The 10895-nt window shown below is 42.5% G+C and overlaps 1 pseudogene; it reads left to right on the top strand.

The window, feature by feature from the left end:
- The first annotated feature begins 611 nt into the window (after positions 1 to 611).
- Positions 612 to 1488, top strand: LOC100073167 (GTP:AMP phosphotransferase AK3, mitochondrial pseudogene; annotated as a pseudogene).
- Positions 1489 to 10895: the final 9407 nt, after the last annotated feature.

Here is a 10895-nt window from a genome sequence, read left to right as displayed (position 1 = left end):
ATAAATTATATCATTCTGCAACTTTTTGCATTTACAATGTCAGAGATCTTTTCATGTCAGCACATAGAGATCTGCCTCCATCTTTTTAGCTGCTGCATAATATTCCATAGTATGGCTAAGGCTTATTTAGCTATTCTCTTATTAGTGAACATTTAGATTGTTAACAATTTTTTGCTGTTATAAATAAGGCTGAAGTGAACATTCTCTGTGTGCCTTCTTGTTGTCATGTGAGAGTGTCTAAGGAAGATACTGAGAAGTAAGGTATTGAAAAAATTAATAGCCACTGCCAAGCTGCCTTCCAGCCTAGCCTCAGGGACACCCCAGCAGTGGAGTGACAGAGACCTGTTCACTCACACTTTTGCCAACATGTGTTTCTAGGTCCACTGGACTGTTCCACTGATATGTCTATTTCTGCAGACTCATACCATTAATTCTGGGAAATTCTTGTTTATTCTCTACTTCTTTAAATATTGTATCCCTCCATTCTCTTCATTTTCTATTTGTGCATGGGGGAACTTTTGAATCTACACTTTATGTTTCTTAATTTTCCTTCCATACTTACCATCTCTTCAGCCCTTTCTAGTGCATCGTGGGAGAATTCTTTGGCTCAATACTTCAACTCATAAATTTGCTCTTAGTGGTGTCCATTTTAAAACGCTGTTTCCATCGCAAGCTGCGACCTGTCGGCGCTGCCCAACCTGGCTCACCGCCTGCCACAGGGGCCTCAGGGCAGCTCCTGAGCACCATGGTCATGGGCGCCCTGGGCTCCGGCAAGAGCACCCTGTCATCGCACATCGGCAAACACTTCAAGCTGAAGTTCTCCAGCAGGGACCTGCTTCGAGACAGCATGCTGAGGGACACAGAAATTGGTGTGCTGGCCACAATTTTCATGGATCAGGAGAAGCTCATCCCCGACAACATCCTGACTCGGCTGACCTTTCACGAGCTAAAAAAGCTCTCCCAGTTTAGCTGGCTGTTGTGTGGTTTCCCCAGGATGCTTCCACAAGCTGAAGCCCTGGATAGAGTTTATCAGATACTCCTGGCCAGGAACCTAAATGTGCCCTTTGAGGTCATCAAGCAGCGCCTAACTGCTCGCTGGGTTCATCCAGCCGGTGGCGGCATCTACAACCTCGAATTTAACCCTCCCAAAGGGGTTGACATGGACGATCTGACTGGAGAGCCTCTCGTTCAGCTTGAGGATGATGGACCAGAGACTGACAGCTTACCGAGATCAAACAAAACCTGTCCTGGAATATTACCAGAAAACAGGGGTGTTGGAAGCATTCTCCGGAACAGAAATCAACACCTGGCCTTGTATACATGCTTTCCTACCAACGAAAATTCCGCAAATACGCCAGAAAGCATCAGTTATTCCGTGAGGAAGAATGCTTGTAATTAGCTAGGTGAACAGAATTTCTTCCTTCCTTGATTTATAAGTTCCTTGTTCTAAGAGTCCATCGTGTATGAATTCTTTGGAAATTATAGTAGTTTCATTCCTGTGGATTTTATGCTGGATACTAAAGATATGCCAAATGAGTCTGATACTAAGATTTGTTATTTGAAGTTGTCTAGTATGTTTTATCCAATTATCTTCTATGGGTATGCAATTCAAGACCATCAGAAATGTCTAAACTTTAAAAAATTCCTTTTAGGGCCTGGCCCTGTGGCCGAGTGGTTAAGTTCGTGCACTCTGCTTCAGTGGCCCAGAGTCTCACCAGTTCAAATCCTGGGCACCAACATGGCACCGCTCATCAGGCCATGCTGAGGCAGCGTCCCACATGCCACAACTAGAAGGACTCCCAACTAAAAATACACAACTATGTACCTGGGGCGCTTTGGGGAGAGAAAGGAAAAATAAAATCTTAAAAAAAAATTCTTTTAGAGTAAAATTAAAAGAGCAATTGGTAATAATCTAACTGTTATTCAGTAAGAATAAGGGATTGGTAAAATTTCCTATTTTTCTGGAAAAGTAAAAAATTGCATTATACTAATTTGGAGGAAGTATCTCATCAGAGGCTTTTGTGTAGCCAGATGCCAAAAAGACATTTCTAGCGCATGGGACATGGTTTCCTGAGATGCTGTATCTATAAAATTCCAGATAAAAATAACTGGATTTACAGATCCATTGCAGAATGCAAATTTACTGTTGCCTTTAAACCAAGAAACCTATAAGGTGGCCAAATAAGCTATATGTATTTTGTTGTTAAACATACCTTCAGTTTGCTGAGAATTTTCAATTTGCTATAAAAATGTATCAAATAACATTGAGGAAAACATTACCTTGATATGACGTTTTCTTTTGAAAATAACATGTGCACTGAGGGATATAACTTATGTTAGAAATTGACGTTATGATATAAGTTCTTGGATAAGCACCAAAGTTGAAAGAATTTTCTTTAATGGAAAATGTAATTGATGTCTTATGTTTTCAGATATTACTCAGGTTAAGAAATGTGTGCTTCAAGATCTACTTGCCAGTTCTCTTTTGATTGATATGCCTTGATGAGTGGCAAATTAAACTATTAAAAAAAGAAGAATGAAAAAAAGCAAACTCATGACACAATGTATAAAATACATATACTTTGTTGTTAGGAGGTAGAAATAGATCAGGCATGCCTGGTGGGAAATTTCCTTGACAAAAATAGCAGTCATAGCAGGCCAGCTCCATGGCAGAGTGGTTAAGGTTCCAGGTGCTCCCCCTTTGGTGGCCTGGGTTCGCGTGTTTGGACCATGAGTGTGGACCTACTCCACTCATTGTCCATGCTGTGGAGGCATCTCACATGCAAAAAGTGGGGGAAGATTGGCAATGGATGTTAGCTCAGGGTGAATCTTCCTCATCAAAAAAAACAAAAAACAAACAAAAAAAAACACCCCCCAAAAATAGCAGTCATAATTAGTAAACAGATGTAGCAATAAAAAAGCTTTGTATGACAGGTTAAAAAGGACCAGGAAAGTAATTGAGTTTGCTAAAGGTACAGTTCTTTATTCCTAATCAAAGAAGTTGATATCTGCTACTGTTCCCTGACACGCTATCTTATGGGGAAAGAAATCGTGTGTATAATCTGAGAAGCTATTTTTAAATCATTATTTTAGATTCCTTAGTGGGGTTAGGAGGATGCGTGCTTATGTACTGTGGGCTGGTAGGAGGAGGGGGGCAATGTGAGAGGTGGGGGAGAAACCCAACTATATCTTAAATGGTATATTTACTGTTATTTTAGTTGGTGCTAAATCAAAGGAAACAAGTCCTTGTACAAGCTATTATTAACTGTCTGAAAATTTGGCCCATTTTACTCTACGCACTTAAAATACAAACACTAGCATGTGTTTCTTATGTATTTGGGGGAAAAATCTTCTTTTTCTTTGCTTTATTTTCCATCCACTGAAGATTTTTCAAAATGGACCAAGTCTTTTTAAAACGATTGCAGAAAACATTTCATTCTTCAAAATACTTTCTATAATGTCCTGTTTGAATATTATTATATGCTTTCCAGAAAACTGAACTACTAAACTTACGAACTATCACTAGTCACTAGGTTATAAGGCTTACGTCAAATTCAGAAAAAATTGTTTCCTTTGCTTATTCAGTTTTTTATTAAAGGGAACAAATTTTAATTCCATGACCTCCAGTTGAGTTGTTGGTGACTGCTATATCCTCACACATCTATCAGAAAAATTTACTTATGCTTATTCATAATTCCTGCTTTGCTCGTTCTGTTATTTATCTTGCTTGGGTGCTAGTTCATCCATTTTGTTGAGTTTGTCATCCTTTGTAGTGTTGATCTTCCTTGAATGTGTGGTGAACTTGATTCTGAAATCTTCTCTATGCTTGAGATGCTCCATTAGACTGCATTCTCTGTCTGTGGGTGTCATCTGTTTTGGGCAAGTGCTAGTCTGAATTATCCTTTGAATTATTCTCAGGGACAGTGAAGAAGGATAAGCCACTATGTGAGATTTCTCTGAGGTGTTCAGGTCTGATACCTGAGTCCCCTGGTCTTATGACACATGGCCATGCCTGTCTAATTTGGGCTCCCTGGCCGTGACTCCTACCTGGAGCCTGACATTTTGTCACTGCTGTTTAACTCAAAGGCAAATGGAAGGACATCAGTGGAGGATGAATTGCTGTCCCCTCCTGAAGCAGTGCCCCAAGGACCTACATATCAATTATCCTTGATGACCTCCTGCTTCTGGTGTCCGCCACCTTTGGGGATGGAGCAGTCTTGTATTTAAACTCAGCTAATGATGCTCTTTTTCAAGTGTCAAGTTGTAAAACCAACTTGTAATGAAATCATGATATATTTGTTTGTTGTTTTCTAGTCTTCAATAGCTTTTGTTTTGTTCTAACTAAAAATCTGAAAAAAGCCAATTAAATGGATTCTGAAGATGAAGTAACCCAAAACACAATGCATTTCTCTAAAAAACAGCTACATTTTATATTATTAACTTATGTAAACCGAAATGGGAACACATTTACATGCACTTGTGGGATGTTCTTATTCTCCTGTTAGGCCTATGACCTAGGCCCAGGCCCATGGTCTTGTGAGGTCCGTGCACACTTTTGGTGGTTGACCATCTAGACAACCTTACAGTAGTGCATTCTCCAGCAAGGGGTAGGAAAACACTGGGTATGAGAATGAATGTTGAGTTCGAATAGAGTCGAGGGAGAGGGTATTAGAAGAAGATTAGGGATGTGTGTAAGAGGACTTTGAATATCACGACACAGTAGCACCACCCTCCCTTCAGCAAGCTGAGAAAATTTTCATAATGTCAGGAGACTGGAAAACAGTATTCAAAATTAGTGGTGGTGAGGGTGGACTCCAAAGGGGCTAGGATTATCTATAGGTAATCAGATTGTGTGTTTAATGAAGAGGATGTCAGGCCACGTGGATACAGAACTTGGCTACTGTCAAACTGTAAAGTTTTTGGAATTTATCAGATATCCCACTGAGCCAGTGTTGCATGGATGGCAAACACCCCTTCAATTAGGATTCTATGGGTAAGAGAAGGAGTTATGGAGCAGAGGAAATGTGGAGGAAGTAAGGTTAGATGTTGACTGGAAAGATTCTGGGAGGAGAATGGGAAATTGGTTACTTGGCAGGACATGGGGTTTGAGGGTGGAATAAATCAAAAGAAAATCTTCAGAACTAGGGAAAGAAATGAGAAAATATTGGCAGGAGAATTGATGGAATTGTGATAGGAGAACAAGGAACAGACCCACCCCCAGAGGGAACTGGCTCTAGTTCTGCCTTTTCGATGTTTTTATTTCTCCTTATAAAAAAATGAAAAGTATTTCCTATCATATCCCTTGAGCATGGGACATTGATAAGAACCATTAACTTAGGTAAGTAAAGAGGTCCAGGTAAATTACTTTGAAGCAAATGAAGTCTTGATGGAGTTTTCATCTAGCAAGAATAGGACTCATTTCCTGGAGTTATTACCATTTGGAATGGCCATTTCTTGGAGCCATAACAGGTAGAAATATTGCATGCAATATGTCTCCAAATGTGATCATCTCAGAACTCATTTGAGAACCCCTGAAAATCTGGAGCAAGTTCAACAATCCTAGACTCTTCCTTTTCTTAGTATCCATGACCTTGCTCTCCAAAGTTAACCAATGTAAGCAGTAAAGCTATCAGATGCCATTTCTGTATGTAAATGGAGCTTGGGCTCAGAGCTGGTCTTTACAAGTAAGGCTTCAAGGTCAGATTGAGGCTATAACAACTTCAGTCTCACAGCAAAGTTTTCAACTGAATTGTAGTTTGTTAGTAGCTCTCTTGTCATTTAAAATGTTGTTGCAAAATGCAGTAGGCAGGGACTCTGAGGAGCTGAAATCTTACCAGAAAGCAGTAGTGACTGCCGAGTCCCAAAGAGATGCCAAGGGCTGGCCAATGCTGCTTCTGCATTTGTGGGCACCAGGGGAGGGGAAATGTCAAGTTCTCAAAAAAAATAAAACAAAAACAAACTAAAACAAACAAATTAAAAACCCTAACAACAAAAAAAACAACAACTCATAAAAACAATCTGAGTCCCTTTGAGGGACACTGTCCTTCTATTTGGATGGCTTTATGCTTCTGGCCTCCTGTGGGATGTGCTATTTGCTATTTTCTTTGCCTTAGGAGAACTTGCCCTAAACCATGATTTGTGGTTTCAAGAAAGTAAAAAACGTCCTCCTATTGTCACAGGCCCTTCCTTTTCCGATGATGGTCACTAAAAGGAGGACACATTCTTCTATTTTACATTTAACAATTGGTCTTAGAATCACCTCAGAAGACAGTACAGTGACTAATACTCATTCTAGGATAAAAATGAGGGCTATGAAAAAATTGGGGGCTATGAGAGGACAGAGAAAGCAATGGTTACCTCAGCATGGGTGGGATGTGTGAAAGCCAGGAGGGAGGTCAAGAAAATGGGACAGAAAGGGAGACTGGAGGATAACCTTCTGCCACATATGTGCCCAGGGCGAGGCTGGGTGGTAACCAAATAATTTTGTTAGTCCAGCAAACCTTCCTCCTGGCCCCCTACAGAGTGATCTCTAAAAGTTTTCTCTGACACAACAGGCACTTGCCACACATCATCCTTGGAAACTTGCCGAGCTTTTCTTGCACTGGTATTTTGCAATACTTCGGAACAACCACTTCTCCTCCTTGCACTGCAGCTGCTGCTTCCAGGAAAGGGTGTCCAGTCTGCTTTCTGATGCATCACAGCTGCAATTGCCTGAGGCTTGCTCATCACCGCATGGCCTTTCAACATCAGAAGGCTTCTTCGTCACGTCTCATGTGCATTTGCTCATAGTCATGTGACTATCCCTTCAATGATCTAAAACTGAACAGCCAGCTGAGCCTCACAGGCCACAGGCAGACTTAGAATTTAGCCATTCGTCCTACAGTCAGCACGAGCTATGGGGTAAACACTCATGCGAACGTCATGAGAACATGTTCCCACAAGCATGTGTTGGGGGTGGCTGCTTCATCTCCAAATACATATTCTAAACCTGTAAAAGTCCAAAACATGCCTCAGTCTTGAGCTGCATTAGTGAGCTTGTGCATTCTTAGGTAATCACATGCTCTGTACAGTTTAAGAGAGCCCAGCCCCAAGTATGTGCCTGCTTGGTGTTCAGACATCTGGTGAAATCCACTTGCTCTCACCTCCCTAAAGACACAGCATGCAGCTGCACATGTGGATGCCCAGGGCCGAGCTGGACCAGCAGCTCAGTGGGCTTGCGTGCTCAATCCAACCCTTGCAACAGCAGAATGGAGCCTCGCTGAGGCTTTGGATGAGGGGTCACACTCTCCCTGGGAGTCAGCTCGATGGGTTGCTGCTGTGTTTGCACTGCCTGGCCCACACTCACCACCTATTTTAGACAGCACATGACTCTGACTCACAAAAAAGAGCAGAGTACTGCATGATGGCTTTAAAACATGCTGCACACACCCACTGCCTTGGGCAGGAGCCCGAAACCCTTAGGTCTCTGAGTGCCGACGGTGAGGACCCTTTCCTCTGCGAGCGGCATCTATAAACAGACCCAAGGAGTGAGGTCACCAAAATTCAGCAAAACACAAGCAAACATTTAAAATTGTCTCCCAAACATACAAATTAACAACTTGAACAAGAATGTGGGGGCAAAAAAAAGTGGAGTCATTTATAGCTTGACGTCTTCTATGATATAGTTAGCTACGCCCAGATGCTGTGGGTGGGAAGACGCCTGCAAGAGTCCACATCAACAGGGTTCTGAGGCCGCCAGGTAGTGCATGGAGAGCCTTTTTAAAGGGGCCAATGGCTCCAGGTGATGTCATGGAAATGACATGCCACTCAGTCAAGTTGGCTTCCCCACGGCATCTTTCCCTTGCTGGGTTAATTCTCAGTAGTTTTAGTGAGAGATCCTTTGGCAGCCAGGTCTGAAACCCACTCAAATTTGCTCAAATAATGTGCACTGTGTGGGGGCAGCAGGGAGAAGGGAGAGTGCTCACTCTAGGTGTGAAAAAGTCCTGGGAATTCAGGAATTGCTAATGAACCCAACCTCAGTCAGAGCAGGACCTGGGGCCCCTTAGAAGCCCTCCACAGCCAGAGCGGAGCTCCTTCAGTGAGTGCAGGGTTCTCAGGCTCCAATGCCTGTGGGGGTTCACCGAGATGAAACAGTGGGTCTAAAACAGAAAATCACTTGTGCCACTCAGCCTCAGGGCCTGGGGAGCAAAAGGGAGTGGTAGGGACTCTGGGCCATGTATAGAAAACAGAATTCTTCATTCATCTTGTCTCCTGTAAGTTTTCTGAAAGTTGTTCAATTATTCTGAGCCGAACCCCACAGGCAGCAGGTGACTCTGCAGCATGCCCATTGGTGCTCCTGGATGGACACTCGTGGGAACATGTGTGCACATGAGCTCCAGTGATTTTTGAATGCATGTCCTAAAAGTCTGAAAAGTCCCAAATGCATCTCAAGTCTTGCATCTATGTTATCAGCATGTTCATTCTTAAACAGCCACACTTTCCATGCAGCTTGCTTTGGAAGACCACTCATTTTAAAATGTGAAATAGTCTGGTTTTTAAGTGTTGGCAATCATTTCAAATTTAAAACCCTGCAGGCCAAGCGAAACATGTTGTGTATCAAATATGTCCTGTGGGCAGCTGGTTTGCAGCACCTGGTGCCTGGTGCCTCAGTTTATGCTCCACATATCTGTTTCCTTATGTTCCTCAACCATATTGGCAAATTCATCAATGTCTCTGAGTTCAGAATCCTTAAAGAGTAATTTAATTGGTTTCTGACTTGGTTAGAGGCCAAGGGTAGGATGGCCCTTTCTAGAAGTTGTAGGCGAGGAAGTAGGTTTGGCAGGTTGAGTGACTGTCGTTGACATTTCCAGATTTCATTTCATCTTTGGATCATGTTCTTGAACTAAGAAGAGAGCAGAGCACTTGTCTTACCTGAACTTCCTGAACCTTCCTAAGTAAAAGGAATTGGCAATGATGAGATGCCCTGTGAAAATTTCCCAGCATGCTTCAGGGTGGCAATCTAACTCTGACAGGGACTGTGGTTGGCGCCTTCTCCACCAATTACTTCTCAGTCAGTTTTTGAGAACAGAGATGAATATGGACCATCACCCAAGCTTTTCCTGTGGCCAGGATTGACTCTTATCTCTTTTTTCTTCACATTTCCAAACTACACCACTCCACCTTACTAACGTTTGTTTGGAACTAGGTCTATACCTAATGGCCTTTCCTGTAGGAAGAGTTCCAGAGTATTCTCTCCCAGTAAGAAAAGAATTGGCCATTGTCAGTTTCTGACGTGAGCTACTTGTCTTCACACAGTTCTCATTTTTCAGAAATGGTGAGAAAAGCTGGTGATGCTGCATCTCCCTCTGCTTGCTTGGTCTGATCACATAATTTGCATTCTGACCCAGCATTTTTGACAACATTTTCCAAGTCTCTGTAGACTCCACTCAATCTGTGTATTATGAAAGACAAAATTTCTCAGTCGTATGAAGATTTTTTTTCAAACATCCCATTTCTGGAAGGTGTCACCAATGACCTTTGCTGCTCTTTCTACCCACCATGGCAGAGCACAAAAGAGCCCCCCAATATGGGGCCAGAATGCCTGAGTGTGGATCCAGCTCTCCATTTTCTGGCTGCTCTGAAAGTCTGCAAAAACAGAGGCAATAACGCAACAAAAAATAAATTAGACTGGCTCCCTTAGGTTTGTGGGAAAGCTCCTAGGAAAACTTTTGAATTATTCTACCTTTCTGAGGGGAATCCTAGACCAGGAATCCATCCAGGCCTGGAGAATACCCCTAAGAGGATGTGTATGTTTTCTAATCCCAATCTGTTTTCAACTCCAATACCTGGGATAACCACAAGAAATCCAAAGATTCTGGAGTAAGCCCCAAAGCCTCCACTGTGGTCTGGGAGCCTCTAATCTCTAACATTTCAAAGAAGGATCATATACTGGGAGTATTTGGTAGTCTTCCTTCTCCCTTTAATTTACTGCTGGAAAAAACTTGAAGCTCAGAAGTCTGCACTGGTGTAGTAGACATTTAATTGTCCGTTGACTATCTCCTCCTGCCTTAGATAACAACATACTAATTTTCCTTTGAACTTCCCTTTGCACCCCCAACCCCGGACCCCAGGCCGTATCTGGTATGACTCTGGCTCCAGGCCTGGATACCAAGTCTGGGCCCTGGAAGATCACAGGGGCAGTGACTGGTTCAGAGACGGGCATGTGTCCCAAATAAGGCCAAAAAAAATGAGCCCTGACGTTGTTGGAACTATAGAGAAAGAAGTGTCTGACCCTGGGATTGCTAAACTGGTAGATGGAGCCCTTGGCAACCATCTTTATTTCTTTGTAGGGAATACTTGCCTGTGAATGAAACTAACACAGAGGAAAGCAGGGACGAAGGAGAGAAGCAATGACTGTGTCCTTCATACACTGTTTAAAGCCCTGCATCTAACTGTGCCTGAAATAACCCACTGGACTTCCTAGTTATATAGATCAACAAATCATGTTGCAAAGTCAGTTTAAGTTGGGTATGTATTTCATAACAAAAATGGTTGGGACTAACATACCTGGTCTAGTGACAAATTCCTAGATCCCATATTTCCCACATATTCCTCCCTTCATCTCTCAGACTTTATCAGCTCATATTAATCTATGTGAGAATCCATCCCTGAAGCAACTCTGGAACTTGCCACTCCTTAGACCTGAGTTGTCTTGGTCATCCTACAGTAATTCTGTCTGTACCATGGGGTTGCCAAGGTCAGACTTTATCATTAAAGTATGCAGTCAGCAACTAAGGTTACTTCCCATAGAAATAACTGTTCTAGAATTGAAGCACCAATTGAGCTACTCTTGTGAGCTTTACAGGGTCTTGAGATCCTTTGAAAACAAATGTCACCTCTTCTGCCATCTGCCTCCT

The sequence above is a fragment of the Equus caballus genome, chromosome 14, assembly GCF_041296265.1.
Source record: "Equus caballus isolate H_3958 breed thoroughbred chromosome 14, TB-T2T, whole genome shotgun sequence".
Taxonomy (NCBI): Eukaryota; Metazoa; Chordata; class Mammalia; order Perissodactyla; family Equidae; genus Equus; species Equus caballus.
This window is presented reverse-complemented; position numbering and strand designations above follow the sequence as displayed.